The sequence below is a fragment of the Podarcis pityusensis genome (genome assembly GCF_964106645.2).
Source record: "Podarcis pityusensis genome assembly, chromosome: 3".
NCBI lineage: Eukaryota > Metazoa > Chordata > Lepidosauria > Squamata > Lacertidae > Podarcis > Podarcis pityusensis.
Genome location: NC_138026.1, coordinates 90,168,445 through 90,190,703, shown reverse-complemented (window position 1 = coordinate 90,190,703; position 22,259 = coordinate 90,168,445). Strand labels below are relative to the sequence as shown.

Sequence of the window (22,259 nt, the reverse complement as noted above, 5' to 3'; positions counted from 1 at the left end):
AACTGAAGGTCCAGCAAAAAACCGACAATAATCTAACTGTGGAATGGTTCTGGAGGAATACACATCATGGCCACATTACTGCCAAACAAATACCCAAGAATGTAGGAGAAATATAGGGTTCATGGAGCTTCCTAGAAACATCATGAGATTTGTCACTTTTATTCACAGACTAGACATGGTTCAAAAAGTATTGTATCCACCCAATGAAAAGACAGCTGCCCAAGTATGGCTGCACACAAGGTCCTTTGTATGTCTACTTGCCAGATATATGGTCAGTGTAGTTAGCTCTGAGTCTGACCTGTTTGGAGGTGGGTAGGAGAAGGGTAGGGGAAGAAAGCCTAGATTCTCTCCCCCCACAACAAATTTCTATCTAAAATAAGACCTGTACAGTCGACACTGGCAGCACACATCTGCTGAGAAATGTGTATACAGACCAAATTGTGTACACTTTCTAATTGACATGCCTACTAACCGTATACCACAGAACCATGTGATGGATTCTGGAGAGTGTTCTCAGATGCACACTCAGTTAGAAACATAGGGTTGTATCCAACACTGCCATTCTATATGCACAACATATTTCTGCTTGCACAATGGACCTTCCCCCTCTTCTCCCCTCCTCTGCAGTTCCTACACGCCCTCAGCATCTGCTCCAGAGAGCTGGGGAACTCTATGGGGAGCATGTGGAGAGAGGAGAGGGGTGGGAATAAATTGTCATATTATATAAGAATAAGATCTCACACAAGTCTTATTCTCTAATCACCAAGGACATTATCTGACTATGGATGTATGTATCAAAATCACAATTTTTGCCCACAGATATTGTATTTATGCAAATCTAATGCACCATCAAATCTAATGCACACCCTAATTTTCACAACATAATTTGGCAAAAAAAGAGGTATGCATTACATTCAAGTAAATATAGCAGTTTCATTTATTTTGAGACCTGATGTGGTTATTGTTTCTTTTTTTGTTTTTCCTACGGTGGTCAAAACCTTTTATGATGGAGTGACTTGCTGCAGAGTGATTTCTTAGTGCTTTGGTACTGCGACTGGAGAGTTTCTGCATTAAAAATGGATTAAATTAAGTTACTTAGAGTCTCTGTCCTGCTGATATCCCTAGTGTACTCAGTCCTTGGCCAGTAAGTCGACCTCACAAGATCACATTGGCTACTGAGGACTCGAGGAGATGAATTTGCTTGAAAACAAGCCAGGCAGTGACCCATCTATTTTTATTTCCCGAATACAGTGCCAGGAGCATATAGAAATAACTGCGAGTAAGGTGTGAATGCCAAACAAAGGATCAAGGGTTTGGCTAGGCTGGGTATGCCTTCTATGCTGCCATACTCTTAATTAGAACATAAACATTGTCAAATTGTAACATTAGCATCTGTAATTGGTCCAACAGAACGAGAGACTAATTGTGCCACATTAGTGGCCAGATTGCTCTGAGGCAGGATCACTGTTCAAAATGGAAAACACTAATTACCATGATGTGATGAATGAAAGGAGCAACAAACCCCAGGTTAATAAGAGGAGGAGCTGTATGAAATGTGCAGTATGCAAAGAGCAAGCAGGTTCCTAACATGATCAGAGACTATGAAAAAGTGCTTTGTTACTTCACTATATCTGATGTGGGTATGTAGGCCAATTTTCATGGCTGAGCAGCAGTACGGGCAGCATGTTGAATCCAAAGTGCCTTGCAGCTGGCTATGCAGCAGAGTGGTCATCTCATGGCGCCAGATTAATTTTCAGCCTGCAGTGAAGGAGTGGAAACTTGCCTCCTCACACACATTGAAAATTGATCTGGCTAGACAACAGAGCAATCAGATGATCACATTGCTGCTCTGCCAGTTACAACGCGCCTTAAACTTGTTATTTGGCCATGAACAATTGTGATGCCTACGGATAGCATTGCACATTTATTAGAGGTGCTTTTCATTTTTTTATGAGGTAAAGCAAAGTAATGCAGTTGGGAGCACTGTTGTGTTGAGGGGGAAAACTCGCCCTCTACCCATGACACTGCATAGCACCAGCTCTCCTTTCAAGATATAACAAGGAACCCAGCTATGGCAAAAAAGCAGATTGCATGCTAGGGATCATCAGAAAAGGAACTGAAAATGAAGCTTCCGATATCCAAAACGTGGCAGTTGTGGCCCGGATCACTGTCAAAACATGTGAAGCCAATTCCTTGTTATTCAGGTCTCGATCCTACTCTACAAACAAGTTTTAAAGAGCCATGCAAGGTTTGCACTTCTCCAGATACTGAGGACACAGGTGATCAGAGGCAGCAATGCTTCTGAATACCAGTTGCTGGAAGCCACTGGAGGAGAGAGTGCTCTTGTGCTTGGGTCCTGCTTGCAAGTTTTCCACAAGCGTCTGGGTGGCCACTGGGAAAGCAGGATGCTAGGCTAGATGGGCCATTGGGCTGATGCAGCAGAGCCTTCTTCTGTTTAGTATGTTGATGCACTGCACATGTCCCATTACAGGGCACAGGTCCTCTTGCCTCTCCACCCTTTCCCCATGTTTGTGACTGGCTTCTCCTTGGCCACAACTTTCTGCCACCTGTGTATGCGGCATCTTTAAAAGAAGCAGCAGGAGTAGAAGGGTAAGCAACTGGGACCTGAGCTAGCTAGAGTTAGTTGTGCTGAAGACCCATAAAAGCCAATGGACACACCAAGCTGTACCCAGCATATGCCTCATGAATAATACCAGCTTTAGCCAGATTGCGGGAGACTGAACCAGTGATTTGGTGCCTTTTGACCAGCTATGGCTGAACTGTCTGCACATGTCAGAGGCCTGTTTTGCAGAGAGTGAAGAATTAGGGCTGATGGTCACAAATTCTTTTATTCATATTGGACTGTTTGTTTAATTGCTCATGGTGATTGCATTCTAACTGCAATGAAACAGGTTCGTGAGATGGCTACTGTGGGAACTCAGATAACGGCTGGATGTGTCATTACTGACACGCCTCAGAAGGTTTGTCATCCCATTCTTAGTCACGCTCTGGAGCCATGGTCGAACTCTCAAAATGGCAATTCAAGCTACGTAAATAGGAATAGAACTACGTCAAAATGAAATTAAGGAAACCCCGCAAGCAAAATGTCTAGTGTGCTTCTGGTCTACCTTTCTATTTGCTTGTGCAAGATGTTTGTTAACCTTCAGCTCTTGCAGTCTCATTCACCCACAGAAGCTGATCCAATCATATATATCAAAATGCTTTTTTTGGACCTCTAATTTTCTGGGATCAACATTGCAATCAAACTATTAACTCTAAGGCATTTAATTCATCCAGTCTCATTGCATTCTCTTTTCTAATTTGATTCCTAAGCCCAGTCATGGACATCTGATGCTGGCTTGTAAACCTCTTCCTACTCTACTACTACCACTACTACTACTACTACTACTACTACTACTGTTACTATCATCATCATCATCATCATCATCAACAACAGTATTTCTTACCCAACATTTAATAGAATGTCCCAGGGCAGCTTGCAATATATAAAAACACAACTAAAACTGTAAAAAAAGAGAACCTCACACCCATACTACCTTTCCCAACCTTTTTTGCATAAAGGCTATATATATATATATATACAGTGGTGCCCCGCAAGACGAATGCCTCGCAAGACGGAAAACCCGCTAGACGAAAGGGTTTTCCGTTTTGGAGGTGCTTCGCAAAACGAATTTCCTATGTGCTTGCTTCGCAAGACGAAAATGTCTTGCGAGTTCCTGCGGGGTTTTTTTCCTTTCCCCCCCTTTTTCCCAAGCCGCTAAACCGCTTATCAGCTGATGGCTAAGCCGCTTATCAGCTGATCTTTAAGCCGCTTAACAGCTGGTGCTAAGCCGCTTATCAGCTGATCTTTAAGCCGCTTAACAGCTGATGGCTAAGCCGCTTATCAGCTGATCTTTAAGCCGCTTAACAGCTGATGCTAAGCCGCTTATCAGCTGGTCTTTAAGCCGCTTAACAGCTGATGCTAAGCCGCTTATCAGCTGATCCTTAAGCCGCTTATCAGCTGATCTTTAAGCCGGCTAAGCCGCTAATACTGTAGCGCTAAGCGCTAAACCTCTAATGGGCTTGCTTCGCAAGACGAAAAAACCCGCAAGACGAAGAGACTCGCGGAACGGATTCTTTTCGTCTTGCGAGGCACCACTGTATATATATATATATATATATATATATATATATATATATATATATGGATAATCCTATATAAAGGCAATCCTAAAGGCACATATCAGGGATGAATTGAACTTGGTGGGATTTGCTAATGTCTGAACATGCATTGAATCACACTGCAAATATTATGTAGTTCATGACACCAACAATGTTATCCTGTACATGTCCACTCAGAAGTACATAACTCCCATTTGGTCCAATGGAACTTACTCCCAGGTAAATATGCATAGGACTGCAGCCCAACAATCTGATACACTGCTGTTCCTCTCATCATTTATTTACTATGGGGGCCAATGTGTAGAGTTACAAAGAATCTGCATTTTATTCTTAGGCTTCACCCATCCTTTCCTAGAATCTCTTAAGAGTTCTCTTTTTGCTTTCCTTCACTTCTGTACTCCAGTGTCAGAGAATATGAATTTATTACTTTTTCTTAAGTGGGCTTATATAATCCCACAACTATCATCTTGCCCCCCCCCCCCCCATATTTCCTTACTAGCATTCACTTTGCTAAATGTTACCTTAGTTTGGTTGTTCATATCACTTATTATTACTTTCCTTAGTAAAGATAATTAAAACAACCAAATAAATAGTTCAGCAGCTCAGCCGCTGGAGATTATTCGTCAAAATCTGAAATTTGCCTCCTTCTTTATTTATTAATGGGTCTACGATTCAAGGCTTCCTAAGATATGTACCCCTTTGATTTAGTGTTTCCTCCGTAAGCTCTTCCTATGACTTTTCTGATCTTGGAGCATTACATCTTAGCTATGCAGGCTGTGGGTGGAAAGGGTGCTGCAGCTGTCATCCTTTGTACATGTTCTCTTGGTATTATGATATTCATAAGTATGCAGAGAAGCACATTTTCTGTCCTTTTATAGTGGCTCCTTGTATAATAACCATTTATATTGTCCATCCTCTACCCAAAGGAAACACTTGCTGTTTTTTGTTCCTTTGTTCCAGCATGGTGTAGTGTAGTGGTTAAGAGTGGTGGACTCGTAATCAGGTGAACCGGGTTCGCTTCCCCGCTCCTCCACATGCAGCTGCTGGGTGACCTTGGGCTAGTCACACTTCTCTGAAGTCTCTCATCCTCACTCACCTCACAGAGTGTTTGTTGTGGGGGAGGAAGGGAAAGGAGATTGTTAGCCGCTTTGAGACTCCTTAAGGGGAGTGGAAGGTCGGATATCAAGTCCAAACTCCTCCTCTTCTCTTCTAAAACTGACATTTTATGTGGTCTCTGCTATTGAAAGGCACCTCCTCCTCCATCAACAAGCCCATTACCCTGTAGGGCTTGTTCTGTCTGTCTCACACACAGAGGGTGTTTCTAGACATGTGTTTATTGTGAGATAATAATAATAATAATAATAATAATAATAATAATAATAATAATTTATTATTTGTACCCCGCCCATCTGGCTGGGTTTCCCCAGCTACTCTGGGCGGCTTCCATAGAAACCAAAAATACAGTAAAATATCACAGATTAAAAACTTCCCTGAACAGGGCTGCCTTAAGATGTCTTCTAAATGTCAGGTAGTTATTTATCGCTTTGACATCTGATGGGAGGGCGTTCCACAGGGCGGGCGCCACTACCGAGAAGGGCCTCTGCCTGGTTCCCTGTAGCTTTGCTTCTCGCAATGAGGGAACCGCCAGAAGGCCCTCGGCGCTGGACCTCAGCGTCCGGGCAGAACGATGGGGGTGGAGACGCTCCTTCAGATCTGTGCTCTTTAAGCATGTGAGCTCTTTGCCGTGTCCGCATCATGGCATTGTCGTAAAAATGCCATTTCATCTGAATTTACCCTTTCCAGAAAAATTCCAACAAGTTGCAAAGAAAACTGTTGTCAGAGACCCACTGGCAATACAGTGGTGCCTCGCAAGACGAAATTAATTCGTTCCGCAAGTCTCTTCGTCTTGCGAGTTTTTCGTCTTGCGATGCACGGTTTCCCATAGGAATGCATTGAAAATCAATCAATGCATTCCTAGGGAAACCGCCTTCTGAAGGCTGGGGGGGGGGGGGACAAGGGCTTTTCTTCCCACCCCCAGCATTTTAAAAAACCCCAGGACAGCGGAGGACTTCTCCGCTGTCCGGGCGATCTTAAAATGCTGGCGGGCGGCATTTTAAAATCGCCCCGGACAGCGGAGGACTTCTCCGCTGTCCGGGGCGATTTAAAAGCCCCTGGGAAGGCAGGCAGGGGGGACAAAGACTTTCGCCCCCCGCCCGCCTTCAGAAGGTGTTCCCGCCCCCCGCCCCGCTTCGGAACAGCGTTCCGAAGTGGGGCGGCTGGGGCAGGTGTTCCCGCCCCCCGCCCCGCTTCGGAACAGCGTTTTAAAATGCTGGGGGTCGGGAGCGAAGCGTTCGCTGCCGACCCCCAGCATTTTAAAATCTCCCCGGGACAGCAGAGACTTCTCTGCTGTCCCGGGGAGATTTTAAAATGCTGGGGGTCGGCAGCGAACGCTTCGCTGCCGACCCCCAGCATTTTAAAATCTCCCCGGGACAGGGGGAGATTTTAAAATGCTGGGGGTCGGCAGCGAACGCTTCGCTCCCGCCCGCCAGCATTTTAAGATCGCCCGGGGCAGGCGGGGGGAAGGCAGGCGGGGGGGAGCAAAGACTTTTGCCCCCCGCCGGCCTTCAGAAGAGGTCCTCTTCTGAAGGCCGGCTGTGGGCGAAAGTCTTTGCTCCCGACCGCCAGCATTTCCCTATGGGCTTTCGTCTTGCGATGCAAGCCCATAGGGAAATTCGTCTTGCGAAGCGCCTCCAAAACAGAAAACCCTTTCGTCTTGCGGGTTTTCCGTCTTGCGAGGCATTCGTCTTGCGGGGCACCACTGTATCTCAGCAACCCAGTTACAACATTCTGTCAGTGTTTTTCCCAGCTATGGGAAACCTTGAGCCTGAAGGTGAGAGATAGACTTCCACACCTCTCTACCTAGTCTTCAGAATTCTCTCAGCACCCAACCCCTCCTTGGCCCTACTGCATATATTGAACATTTTTGCTTAGCTGGAATGCATCCTTGAACTCTGCTAATTCTTCTTGTTTGTCTGGATATAGGATAAAGGTGTGTGCGTGAGTGAGTGAGTGAGTGAGTGAGTAAGTGAGTCTACTGTGCAAAAGTAAAACTCAACATTTGCTGCTCCACCCACTTTTGCCTCTGGCCCTACCAATCACTGGCATGTGGCCCTCAAAAGGATAAACCCAGAAGGCCTGGATGAGTGAATAAGTTGGACTGAATAAGTTTCTCCATTCTGTGCTATAATATGAAATGAAGTTGCATCTTGTCTTTGTCATGATGCCTCCTCTTCAATGCTAACCCATATAGTTTTTTTTCTTCATTTGCAGTTGTAGAAGCAAAGCTGGGTCCAGAGGGTGGCAATGTTGAGCCAGGCAAATGGCCTACTGCCCCAATGGTCTCGTCATTCTCACTCTGCAGGAAGTCAGGCAATATAATCATTGGTTTTCATGCCCTGCTTCTCCCAGCTTCTGGGGTAAAACCTGGACTGCACCCCAAATCCTAGAGCTGTCATTGAGTAGGACCATCTACATTTCCTTCCAATTACGTGCAAGTTTTCATATTCTCACAGCATTCTCATTCAGTGCTTTTCTGTGACACCACGGAGGAGTGTCAGAGCCACTCTTTGCTCTTACCTTCATTGTTTACCACACCAACGCAACATACAGTCACACCACACATTCAAAGCACATTTCGGGCACATGCCACCTCCCAAAGAATACTGGGAACTCAAGTTTGTTAAGGGTGCTAGTAATTGTAGATCTGCGAGGGGTAAGCTACAGTTCCCAGGATTCTTTGGAAGAAGACATGTGTTTAAATATGCTTTAAACGTAAGGTGCAGATGTGACCTATCTGTCACAATAAGGTCAAATAAGTTTTGCTGCAGTTCTCAGGATGTTTCCCTTTATCACATATATTTTTAGACAGGACTGGGGAGAAGAGAGGGACAGAGAACAGCTAGGGTGCTCACACACACATGACTGACTCAGAGTGTGCTGACAGATATGATGACCCAGGCAAATTGGACTGGACTTAACCATCCAGAGGTCCTTTGCCTGAAGCAAAATGAGTGCTGCACCCCATAGTTGCCTTTGACTGGACTTACTGTCCAGGGGTCATTTACCTTTACCTACATGGTCAATGATCAACTGTATTCTTATCCCAGTTTTACAGCTTACTTTTGGCTGAGCCAATATGGAAAGTCTATTTCATGAACATTTACACATATGAAACATGCCCTTCCTTTTCATCCATTTTTGCACCCTTTTGTGAAAAGGGTATGGAATTATTCACAAAGGGAAGTGTCAAGGAAAGAAAAAATGCTCCTCTTACCCTAATCCAGTCACATACTTCAGTGAGGATGCACATTTGAATGAACTCCTGAATACAGTGTGTATAGGTGACATGGATGTCTGAATGTGCAACCCACATTCTGACTCAACTAGTGACACAGTATGTATGTATGATTAGTGCTTAGGGTTAAAGTCTTGGCACACAGTGCTTGCAGATAATGGAGGCCCAGCTTGGCAAGACACAGGACAATGGCCTGATTACCTATGCAAGAGACATGCACCCCCTTTCCCTCTCCATTTAGAATTAAAGCCATGGAAGGATTTTATTTGCCCTCAGAGAGCTTATCAGAAAGCCTAATCTGATTGTTATATGGCACTGTGACATTGTCAGGTCCACCATTTAGTCCTTGATTGGCTGGGATTATACCTCAAGTGGGGGAGAATGGTGCTGAAGAAGCAGTTGATGGGAGCTGTGAACAGGTGCAATAACATGCATTGAAAGTGGAAAGGAGTCTCTGATTTTTTGCTAAGCCCCAGCAACTTTCACACTGAAAATCAGACCACATATGAATTTTGGCATAATGCAGTTTTTATCATACTTTGGCTTACTTAGCTTGCTTTTTCTGCCTGGAGAACCTGTATTATTTCATGGCTCCAAGTATGCACAGTGAATGTCCCCAAAACATTTAAAGCAAATGTGCATCAGTGGCTAAGGCAGCAATTGAGGTCCAGATTGTAGCATTATTAACAACAACATCAACAAAATCATATTCCAAGACAAAGTGGTTGCATGGGGAAAGAAATAACTGTCTAAGAGAGCAATACCCCTCACAGATTTTCCTACTCTTTGCACCCACAAGCCATTAAATACAAATGCAACCTTGAGTTTTTGCTCTCCTGCTTCTCCTTCTACAACAGACCATTACTAAAAACTGTTGGTTGGCAATGAAAAATTTAGGTATAAAAATTCCATGGATGCCAAGATCCAGGTTTGGTGCTGGTACTCTTGGGTGAGAGAACCCCAGCAGAGATTTTAAATCACAAAAAAATGCAGTAAAGCAAAGCGTAGGCTGTTTAAACCTTTAAAATATGCCCTTGCGAGTTCCTTCCAAAGTTTTCCACTTTCCCTAGCATAGAAGAAGACTACATCTTTGGTACGTTAAAAATGGTTTACTTACAAACTTTTCAAAGGTCAGATTCATGTGCTTTTCTATATGGCATTCAGAAAACACAGGCGGTAAGACTTAGGTTAATTCCAAAGTTGTTAAAGTGTTCCTAAATTATTTGTATAGCAACACAAGAATAGCTTTGTGTTGCTATACAAACACAAGGATGGCTTTGCTGGTGTTCACATGGTAGACCAAAGGACAAAAACTTGATTGCCCTCAAGTCAAGGTGAGGGGGAATGGCCTAGCTAAGCCTGATGGGACAGCTTTCTCTATGGCATTAACTCCTTCATGCATTAATTAAAGCCTGTAGGTTATATGAGGCTGGTTATCCCACAAAAACAAGGACTATGATGTTCCATGCATCGGAAATACATCTGGAAATAGAGATTAATGAAACTCATAAAGGAAGCCCCCCAGTGCTGCTTTTAATAGATGCAAATCAGATTTGACCGAGCAGCCAAACATCTTGTAATCAGTTCCTCAAAGAGAATACTCAAAATAATTTCTTGCCGTTCCCACCAATTCATTCTCTCCAATAAATGTCATTTTTGTAAGAGGCTGACTAGAAAAGAAAACGCTTTGCATGAGCAAGGGAGTAGTCCTAAAGAATTTGGTGCAGAAGCAATCTGGGCAATGAACTCTTGATCCCCATGAAAGCAGACACTGGTTTGCTTTAGTATTGCAGGACAGAGAATACCATGAGTAGTGGGCCATAGCTAAGTCCGTAACTTATTGTTCTTCTATTTTGCAAAGAGGGCTCTTGGGTCAAGAGGAAAATAAAAAAAGAGAGTGAGAGATTGTTTTCACTGTTTTACACGTCCAAAGTAACTATGGAAAATATTTGAGTATTTGCCATTTGGGGGCTGTTTGGGGGTTGTGCGGAAGAAGTATAATTTGTTTTTGGCTGTTGTGCTATGCCTGTGAATTTTAGATGGGTCAAGAAAGGGCACCTTTTTTAATCCAGCTAGAAAAGTGAACAAATAATTGACCCACAGAGACGGCAGCAGGGATGTGTGCAGGGGAAAGAAGGGTGGGTGGCCACATATACTAGGGAATCCCCAGAGTGTTCTTTCATATTTCTATGGAGAGGTAAAAGAAACCCAACGGAGGGAAAGCTTTTATTTATTTATTGCATATATATTCCACCTTTTCCCTCCAAGGAGCTCAAGGTGCAATGCATTGTCCTCCCCCTGAGACCCCGGGTATAGGGCAGTATATTAATAATAATAATAATAATAATAATAACAACAACAACAACAACAACAACAACAATATAATCCCTACAACAAGCCTGTGAGGTATATTAGATTGAGAGACAGTAACTGGCCCAAGGTCACCCAGTGGGTATTTGAACCCTTGTCTCCCAGGTGCTAGGCTGACACACTAACCACAACACCACACTGGTTTTCCAGAAAACAAGGCCAAAGGGCTCAATACCTTAAGGCTCTTTGTTGTGCTTACTTTTGAATACCAATACCTACCTACCTATTGTTTAAGGTACTTTACATAAAATATGAAATAATTCTAGCATCTCTCTATCTCTTGTTTGTTATAACCAGAAAGCTAAGATAGATACAGCTGTTTGACTCAGAAATAAAGACATATAGTCTGAAATATGCCCATCCCCAGCCCTCCTTAAAGGATGTCTCTGAGAGGAGCCAAATGGGTGAAAGTCAAATGATGCAGTTAGGTAATTTTAGACTCGGGAGCATAGGAACATAGGAGGCTGCCTTATATGAAGTCAGACCATTGTTCCATCTAGTTGAGTTCTGTCCACTCTGGCTTGCAGTGGCTCTCCAGGATGACAAACAGGGGTCTCTTCCAGCCATACCTGGATTGAACATGGGACTTTAGGTATGCAAGGAAAATTCTCTCCCACTGAGCTGTGGCTCACCCTAAATTAAGGGTCTTAAAAGACAAAGGTTCTTTATATGGCCATGTGTATTACTTTACTTACTTCAAAATATGGAGGCTGTCCTGCTCATTCTGCTTTAGTGGAGACCCAGACTTTTGCCCAGATGCCCTGCGAGAGCCAGTGTGGTGTAGTGGTTAAGAGCGATAGACTCATAATCTGGGGAACCGGGTTCGTGTCTCCGCTCCTCCACATGCAGCTGCTGGGTGACCTTGGGCCAGTCACACTTCTTTGAAGTCTCTCAGCCCCACTCACCTCACAGAGTGTTTGTTGTGGGGGAGGAAGGGAAAGGAGACTGTTAGCCACTTTGAGACTCCTTCGGGTAGTGATAAAGCGGGATATCAGATCCAAACTCTTCTTCTTCTGCTGCTCTGGTGGCACCACTGAGTTGAATGGGTCATTTGTGTACTGGAGAAGATGGAACCTTTCTAGTGAGAAGTAGAAGCAGCAGTAAAGATGTTTGAGAAGACTGGACATTAAGTTACCATTGGGGATTTAATTTATATATTTATAAGAATTGTTGACCTCAAGGGTTCCCAGAGTACAGCTACACAAAATAACCTTGTAAAATATCACTTGTTCTATTACCTGTAATGCTCCCCCCCCCCACATAAAATATATACATAAATTACCCAGCAAAACAGCACTTACCTGGAAGCTTACTTCGGATAGACATGTATAGCATTAGACTGTAATTGGAATGGTTTTTACTCTCCATCTGAAAATGAAAATATATGGTGCAAGCTGAGTCTCCTGGATACAAGGTTCCACAGTTTGGGAGCCACCACTGATAAAAGCCTAATCACGCTCCCCCAACTTTTGCGCTTTCCAAGGTAAAGAGCTGGGCAACAGGGTTTTTCCCAATGATCTTAGCATACAAGTAGGTTCATGTAGTTTATCCTTCAGATAATCTAGTCAACAACTGTTTGGGACAAGTAAACCAGCACCTTGTATTGAGCCTGAAAGTCTGTGAAGCTGAAAGGTTATAATAGGGGAGTTATAGTAGATCTGACCCCCAGGCTGCAAGCAGACAAAGTGGCACATTGAACACTTGTAGGATGCAGAACTGAGACAGGGCAGCCTGACTCATTGGTTCAGGGCTATATATTGCAGGAGGCGCTTCACATTGCAGTTGCACCTACTGCTCTGGGAAAAAAGCAGCACAGCAGGGAACAATGCATGGCACAACTGTGAAGCATGCAAAATAAAAAGAGTATTCTCTTTGAGCAGATACAGACTGCCTGTACCTGGTTCCAGACTTGGGTCTGTTTTGTGTTCTTATATTGTTTTTATGAGCTACCATTCTGTTGGAATAATAATAATAATAACAATAATAATAATAATTCCACAAAAAGTGCACAAGGCAATGTACAATACAAAAACAAAAGGTAATGCAAGTGTATATAGTATAATATTGTAGAGTGTGCGTGCGTGTGCATGTGCTGGTAGGAGCCTTGTCCTATAAACTTTTACAATCTTGTCCAATATATATATTAATGCTACATGATGTGTCGTTATAATAATATGAGCATTCTATTTTTTATAACATAGGGAGATAAAAAATGCTTGGATATACATTCGGATGTGCTGGCTGTAATTATACCATATATTCAGCGTAATGCATAGTTGCATAAAAACAAAAATTGATTTGTGTTTGTACACTTGTAATTACTGCTAATTTTCCATAATGATATGGTAATGTACACAACAGAGTAATGTCGCTGGAATTGCTATGTAGTCAGCATACCTGCATGGTAAAAAAATACACATACTAAGGGGCATTAATTTATTTAAATCGGCAGCACCAGCACCAGGAGGCAATTAGTTCTCATCCACAGTGTAATTGCACTGCTTAAGTTTATTCGGATTCTGAACCATTAAGGTTAAAGGCAACGGTGTCATTGTCTTCAATTAATGTAGTGCCAATTCTTTAGGGAACAATTCCCTCACACATCTAGCAGTGTAGTCCCAATGATTTCATGGGAACTACACAGACAGAATAATTCATAATTTGCTTATATTACACAGTAAGTAGTAAGTCTATATTTCCCCATTGTGGCCACTAAGAGCACGTGTGCCCAAGGATGGTTCTACTTTGATGAGAACAGCACTACTTCAAGTGATGTAGACTTAACCCAGACCCCATGATAAGATGAATATAATTCCCTTGCTCAAAGTGTCATGTTGTCATGGACTAGCTGGATACAGAGGAGTGGTGGGAGGCACCAGCTGGGGAACCCCCAAGGGAACTCCCAGAGTAAGAAGGCTCAGAGCCAGGGGATTGTTGGTGGGATGACAATGTGTGGTCAGGGGGAGAAAAGGGAGCATCCTGAGGGGAGGAGGAGGAGGAGGAGAGAAGGGAGGTGTCAGAAGCAGGAGAGGCAACTGCGTTTAGTGAGCAGGAAGATGCTATGGCAGAGAGCAGGCTGTGGCACAGAGCAGTCCAGACTCAGAGGCAGGAGAGGAGAGATGAGGCAGGCTGCTGAATAAACCAGGGAGTCTCTCCCTCCTGCTGTGCCCAACTCCCCTCCCACCTGGTATCCCAGAACCAGAGGACGTATGAAGAGGGAGGAGCAAAGACAGACACAGTGAAGAAGTCTAAGATTGCTTGGGAAGGACCTGGGGGAGGAGCCTTGCAACTGCCTCACTGGGGAAAGGTCTACCGGGAAGAGTTGCTGGGATCAGTAGGCCTGCATAGTTTTGGTTTCCTTGACTAAAGAGTTAATTTTACCTACACCAGTGTTTTTTTATTGCTGACCTGCTCTTAACTCCAGCTCCTGACACATGTCTCCCTGCACAGTGTTCCATAACATAATTATATGCTAAAACTATAATCTGAGTTTTCCTACAGCTAGCACTACAACTTGTGTGTTGAAGACCTTACAGTCATGTGAATTCTGCCATTTCTGCTGGATCCCCAGGTCTGCAAAATTGGACTAGTAGCAGATCATCATGGCACCACTGACAGTGTTGTGTTGGTCTGTGCGGAAGGATAAGTTGCACCAAATACTCCAAGGTGGAATGTACACACATATTGAAAAAACACTGTGAAAATGCTTTTTTTAAAAAAAAGGTTTTGAAAAACACATCGATTTTGCCATAGCTCACTGTTGCCATCTAGTGTCACATTTGTATATTACACTTTATAACACACTTAAAACATTTTATTTGCAGCTGTATAGCTGAATCCCAAGACTCAGACAAAAGGGGGCAGGGAATGTGGACACATCAAAGGTGTCAGTGGGCCCACTGGAGTCTTTGAGCCTCAGAATTTACTGGCCATGCTAGGTGATGGTGTCAGGACTACTACTGAAGTAGACATTTTGTAGGTAGTATACCTTTATGACAGATGGGACTATAAACTCCAGATATTACTGAGCACCAACTCCAATGATCTCTGGCTAGTTGCTATTCTGGCTGAGGTTGATTCAAGTTGGAGTCCAGTATCTGGAGGGCCATAGGCCCCTTACCCCCTACTATGAAAGGAAGTAGCAATGCGGGGCAGCTCAGACCCAGGTGCTCAATCCTCTTGCTGTTGTTATCTTTTATACTTTTAAAATAAAGCGTTTTGTGTCTTGGTTCTGCCTCAGTTATTGGATACCATTACTGATATGGTGTTGCCAGCATTGCCCAAAACTATAATTCATGTGTTAATTGAATTGTAAAATTTGTGGCACAACTTTCGCTCAAATGATGCTCAGTGTGGTTTATGTAAGTAAATAATTTAGCTACTCATGAATGAGGGATCATATCCGCTCCATTCCGTCATGAACTTTTAAAAAGAAGTATTATATTGTGTGTATAATTGTAGGTGGCTGTTTTTAAGTCCCTTAGAACTACTAAGGGTTGGCTCTAGCTAAGTTCTTTTCAGAGTAAATGAACTGAAATAATGAACCTAAGTTAGTCATGTCTAAACAAAATAAAAAAATTCCTTCCAGTAGCACCTTAGAGACCAACTAAGTTTGCTATTGGTATGAGCTTTCGTGTGCATGCACACTTCTTCAGATACCATGCATGCACACGAAAGCTCATACCAATAACAATCTTAGTTGGTCTCTAAGGTGCTACTGGAAGGAATTTTTTTATCTTGTTTCGATTACGGCAGACCACCACGGCTACCTACCTGTAATTAGTCATGTCTGTTAACTTCAGTGGGTGTACCCTGAGTAGGACTACAACCCTAAGGCACTGAACAAAAAATGCAATTGGAAGATAATCACTGTTCACAGGTGTGCCATCTGGATATGTAATAAACATGAATATCTATGGGGGGAGTTGTCGGTGTTGTTATGGTGTTATTTAATTTTTCAAATGTCTTATCTCTTGGGGAGTTAAAATGTTTTTTTAAAGGAATAATTAAAAAGGGATTGGATAGATTAGAAAGCTTTTGAGGCTTTTGGTACCAGCATTTCAGGTTGTTGGGTGTTTTTTTTAAGCAAACAGCAGACTGTGGGTTGTAATGAAAACTAAGAAGAGTCCGCTGGATCAGGTTAATGGCCCATCTAGTCCAGCATCCTGTTCATGCAAACTAGACAACTGTGAGAAACCTGAAAGCAGAACCCAAGCACAGCAGCATTCTCCCCTCCTGTGGTTTCAAACAACTGGTATTCATAAGCATTCCTACCGCCGGTCACCTGTGTCCTCGGTATGTGCAGAAGTGCAAAACTCAATAGGCTGTGGTTGTTGCTCTTTAGATTTCTTACCCACCCTTCAGTATGAAGTCCCAGGGCAGGTTACAACAATTTAGAAGTAGTAGTAGTAGTAGAAGAAGAGTTTGGATTTGATATCCCGCTTTATCACTACCTGAAGGAGTCTCAAAGCGGCTAACATTCTCCTTTCCCTTCCTCCTCCACAACAAACACTCTGTGAGGTGAGTGGGGCTGAGAGACTTCAAAGAAGTGTAACTAGCCCAAGGTCACCCAGCAGCTGCAAGTGGAGGAGCGGAGACGCAAACCTGGTTCCCCAGATTACGAGACTACCGCTCTTAACCACTACACCACACTGGCTCTCTCACACTGGTACAATATTAAAGGTAAAGGTAAAGGTACCCCTGCCCATACGGGCCAGTCTTGACAGACTCTAGGGTTGTGCGCCCATCTCACTCAAGAGGCTGGGGGCCAGCGCTGTCCGGAGACACTTCCGGGTCACGTGGCCAGCGTAACAAAGCCACATCTGGCAAGCCAGCGCAGCACACAGAAACGCCGCTTACCTTCCCGCCAGTAAGCGGTCCCTATTTATCTACTTGCACCCAGGGGTGCTTTCAAACTGCTAGGTTGGCAGGCGCTGGGACCGAGTAACGGGAGCGCACCCCGCCGCGGGGATTCGAACCGCCGACCTTTCGATCGGCAAGCCCTAGGCGCTGAGGCTTTTAGCCACAGCGCCACCCGCGTCCCTTGGTACAATATTAAGAACTGTTAAAAACAAATTATAATCAAGAAAATAAGATGAGTCCTAAAACACACATCTCAAGTGTCAAAGGCCAGGGTAAAAAGGTGCATCTTCAGCTAATGGGAGAAACTATATAATGAAGGTACCAGCTGCACCTGTAGGGAGGGAATTTCACAGTTTAGCCGCAGCCGCAGAGAATGCCCTCTTCTGGGCCACTGCTCCCCAAATTTCTGAGGGTGGTGGAACTACTAAGAGGGTCCCGTTCATACATCAGAGGGTCTGTAGGGAAGGAGCCAATCTTTCAGATATTTTGGACCTCAGTTGTTTATTGCTTTGATCAATTCAAGCTGCACCTTGAATTGGGGCTGGAGACAAACCAATGGTGCTGTTTCAAAACTGGGGTTATGTATGTTCTAAATGGCAGTAACTTGAATTGCATTTTTGACTCATTGAAGTTTCTGGATCACTTTTGAGGACAACCCCACATTTAGTCTGTTGCAGTCATCCAGCCTGGGAGAGTGCTGAAGAATACCATGTACACTGCCTTGCCTTTCCATCATGGAAGAAAGACAGGATATAAATGGAATAAATATCATTAATAAATAAATTGGTAGGTTGAGCCAGGGGTGGCCAGGGTTTGGTTCCAGAAAGCATGCTATGATATGAATGCATTTGCAATAAATCTGAATAATAATCTCCCAGCCCCAATCTCTTTCACATCTCATTTTTTACCACATTATACCTCTGGGCAAACAAGCAGGACTCATGTACCTTGTGCTGCTGTTGGTGTGCATTAAAAAATAAGTTGATATTTCATATTACTCCCTCTGTTACTAGCATGCATACACTGTGTACATCAATGGCACTATATACACAAGGAAACATCTAATCAATAGCAACTACCACAAACTGAATTCCCAATTCCTACAGTTGCTGTATGTTTGCATGTCACCCAGGTGTTACAGGTACAGGAGCCCATTGAGGAAGAGGAAAAATCATGCTGACAATCCCAAGGATGGAATCAATTTTCAGAGCTGGTGTCAGATGAAATCTCAACTTCTCAGCAACCTCTATTGTTTTTGTCTAGACATGAAAAGTATACTGCCTCTGAGCATATGTTTTAGTTTGTTTATTAAAACAGATCTATGCTGCCTTTTGATTGAAAATCTCCAAGGCAGCTTAAAGTACATAACTAAAAAGAGCAGAAATTAAAACCATTGCATAAAACCCAAGGCAGCAAACTAATAAAAGCAGCAGAAGCCAAACCAAAGACACAAAGTAAGCAGGAACAGCATTCGTTTGTCAGTTAAGGAGTCATTATACTCCAAAAGATACCTGAAAAAGATCAGCCTTATGTCAGAAAGCTAGAAAGGCAGAGTATGAGTGCTCTTCCTTTTAGTATTGAGACCTTGCCATAACCACCATCCACTTTTGAAGGCAACAGTTTTCTAGATCAGGGTTCATGGCTTATCTAGAAAACTGTTGCCTTCAAAGGTGGCTGGTGGTTATGGCAATGCCTCAGTGGTAAAAGGCATTTACTTGTAAAGCCCTCATCTTTTATTTTCTTTCTTAAATGAAACAGAAAGCTGGATGTTGATGCTGCTCACCAGGTGTTTGACTAGCTAGTTGGGCAACCTTCTCCAAAGGTTGGAAATAACACTTGCATTGTACCTCCTACACTGGAAATGCTTTACAAATGATGTTCACCTTTTTATTTTTTATAAAGTCGAAGGAATAAATACATGTTAGTGTGAAAATCACCCCAGTGCAGAGGCTATTAATCTTCACCTGGCAGGAAAAGTCAGACATACGTGACCTTCCATGAAACCCTCTGCCAAACGGAGGTGGGGAAAAATTACACTTCGGTCTTTCAAACAGATTTAGGCTGTGTGCACAACCACCAGCTTTTTTTGTAGCTAGGTTATTCTTTTCCCCAATTTGGACTGAAGCTGTTTGGGCGGTGGGCTGGGGTGGGTGGGTGGGTGGGATCAAAACACTGTATTTCATAGAAATGGCAGGATAGGTGTGGATTGTGGCTAATGCTGTTTGTACACTGCTTCCCAAACCAACAGTGGGAGTACACTGGGTGAAGAGAAAACGGATGTGTGCACACAAGTCATAGGCAGAATTTTTCCAGAAGTTCAGAATTTTAAACCTAATAGTGATCTGGTAGTCTCAGGCATCAGCCCTGTGAGATTCGATTAGATCAACTAGTTTTTGCAAAGGGGAAAGGTCAGGAAAGTTTTGCTCAATAGAAAGCTTTAAATGCAAGTGTAGAGGTTCAATCGTTTTCTTTCCTTTTTCCTTTTTGTAACTAGTGAAAACTTATGTTTTCTGTTACATGCCATTGTAGGGGCATGTAATGCTGGTCTCAAATTTTTATCCAAGCAAAAGAAAATAATACAAATGCTTTTCTCCTCCCAACTGAACTCCTGCTATATCTCACCTACCAAAAATCCTCCAGCCTACCACTTAGCAAGGACCTGCTAATGTTCTGGTGGCACTGAGAGAGAAAAGAACAGAAGGGTATTTTCTCCTGCAGCACCCAAGAAGAAGTGTGCCAAGAACAAGACCCAAAGACAACCATGGATGTTAGTAGTCCATGGGAAATTTGCATTCCCCAGATTAGTTGCACCTGGTATAGAGTGTAGTGGCTTGAAGGGGTAAAGAAGGGGGCAAGGCATGGGAGATCAGTACTTTTCCTTAGTTCCTCCCATTCTCTGTCACCAGAAGTGGGCAGGAAGGGGAGTTTTATTGGGTTGGAATGAAGGTCAGCGAGCCTCACAGGCAGTTTGGTGGGAGTGGGCGGACCACCTGCACTTATTTTATTCCTTTCTTGGAAAAGACTTGTATGAAACCATACAAGTAATTTATTCCAAGGATTCTCTGAGATAGCCTTATTGAACTCATTGGCTTACAAGGCTGGTGCAAGTGGTTTTGTTTGTTGTTTGCACTTTAGTATAGAGTTAAGTGAGAGCTTGTGTTGAGCATGTGCTACAGAACCTCTTGTGCTGTCAGTGGCTTGAGGCACGCCACAAATTGCGTGGAGAGCTGGCCATATCAGAAGGAGTGAAGAGCCCTGGATGCTTCCAGCATAACGGGTGCTCCCTAAATTCTACATCCTGGGGACCCAGGCAGCTGTGTCTATGGTAGAGACAGCCCTGTTTCCCAGGAGACATTCATAGGAGACTGGACTGCATCAAATTTAGATTCTGTGGGGTTGGTTTTTTAAAAGAAAGGATCACTGGGAGCTGTCTTAAACCAAATCAGACCATTGGCCCACGTAGCTCAGTATTGTCTCTCCTGATTCTCAGTGGCTCTCCAGAGTTTCAGGACATTCCTAGCCCTACTTGGAAATGCTGGGGATTGAACCAGGGCCCTCCTAAATGAAATGTGGATGCTCTACCACTGAGCTACAAGAACTCAAGCTCAGCTCAGGGCTAGTGATGGGTTAAGTGCCTTTGGCTTTGACCCCAGTCTTCTTGAATGCTCACAGAAGATCACAAAAGCAAATGGTCTCTAGAGAATAGCACTGAAGAACATTCATTAGAAGCACTCTGTTGGATCAGTCCAAAGTATGATTGATCCCTGGGCCTCTAGAGCTAATTTTGATCTATTTAAACAACGTTTTGAAGCCATCTAAGTTGGTGGCTTCACTGCATCCTTTCGTTGCAAGTTCCACTATATGTGGTGCAATGAAGTATTTCTTCTTGTTGGCCCTGAATCTTCCATCTGTAGTGGCTCCCCATTTGTAGAATGCTCTCCCCCAGCACCTTCATAAAATATTTGTAGGCACCAGGCGCAAATGTTCCTCTTCAACCAGGCCTTTTAAATGTGTTTGTAGGAAGGGTCCCGTCCCCCGTTTTGCTTTACTTATTTACTTGTTTTTATCCTGTATTTTATTCTGTGAACCACCCTGAGATCTTATGCTGAAGGGTGGTATATAAATCTAATAAACAAATACAATTTAAAATGTGCCCTCAGGTCTCAAGAGTTTGGTGTCCCCTGCCCTGCGAGTGGGGAAAATGAGCTCAGGGCCACATTTGGCATGATCTAGACTTGCCTTACATTGGTGTGACACATTCTGAAGTGCATGTGCTCACCTCCACCACTACTTAGCAGCAGGTCTGCTCACTGCCTCTGTTTGTGAGATAGTTAATAATACAATGCTGTGCCAGTACACTAGACCTCACAGTCTTCTTTATTCCCTCATCTGTGTTCTATAGAAGACGGTGATTTATATCTTGTTAGGGCACCAAGAGAAGCCTTGAGTTAAAGCCCTCCTATGCACATCCTATTTCATAGGGACTTGTTCCCCTCTTTTTTCTTTCGCTTGATCCGCTTAATCTTTTAATGCATAATTAGGGAAAGTGCACAATTGCAAATTTCCCTTCAAGGCAGGGCTCTCTCATTTGCCTAAAACAGCCAGCCTGTTCTGCCATCAGCGAAATGAACGAGGGAGAGAGAGAGAGCGAATGAGAGGAGAACGAGAGCGAGCGAGCGAGCGTATATCTCATTGCTTTTCTCAATGGCCGGCTGTTCTCCAGCTCGCGCCTCCCTCCCACTACCTCTGTTCATTTGCATAATGAATTCCTCCGAAATGGCCATTGGCTGCCAGCAGCCGCGCTCGTGCGTGATGTCAGCGCTCACAGGGTAATGCCAGGGTTGTGGCGGGTAGTTGGAGCCTGTGAAAAATCTTCGCAGCGGTGGTGCCCGCAGATAGAAGAGAGCGAGGCTGAAGCGCCAAGCAAACGTGGAGTAGGAGTCTCGACTACTAGCAGCGGCGGCGGCGGCAATAGTAGAAGTAGCAGTTGCCTTTCCGGCTGGAAGCGAAACCGCGAAACCACCACGCTCTTCCCTTCAGAAAAAGCAGCGAGAGAAGGAAGGGCGGGCGGGTGGGCAACGGGGAGAGAATGAGCGTCTCACCTGCCACGGCGACCGGCCAGTCTGAAGAAAGCGACGGCGAGTCCTGAGGTAATTCGAAAGGCCCGCTGTTCCCGCCAAAAAGGAGCTCCTCCGTCACCTGCCAGGGCGCAGGGAAGTCGAAGAAGAAGAGCCCAGGCTGCGAAGGGAGCTCAGTGCCTGTTCCGGGCGACTCGGGGCCAAACGACTCGGGGGAACCTCCGGGCAAGGAGCCTGCGCCAGAGAACCCGGCGAGGAGGGAAAGGAGAGCGCTCGCCGGGGCCTGGGAGAGTCACGCCAGCGGGCCAGAAGCGGGGGCCCCGTCGCTTCCCGAGACGTCTGGACGACGCGGGACTTGAAGAGACGCTGCGCGCCGCCCCCTTGCAACTCTCAAAGCTGTGCGCAGAGGCGCG

At 44.2% G+C, this 22,259-nt stretch overlaps 1 long non-coding RNA gene across 1 annotated transcript; it reads right to left on the bottom strand.

The window, feature by feature from the left end:
- Positions 1–984: 984 nt before the first annotated feature.
- Positions 985–22,141, bottom strand: LOC308474793. Its single transcript, XR_013984968.1, has 3 exons — positions 21,871–22,141; positions 12,208–12,274; positions 985–1,065 (listed from the first exon to the last, which is right to left on the bottom strand). It is a non-coding gene; the product is annotated as an uncharacterized lncRNA (long non-coding RNA).
- Positions 22,142–22,259: the final 118 nt, after the last annotated feature.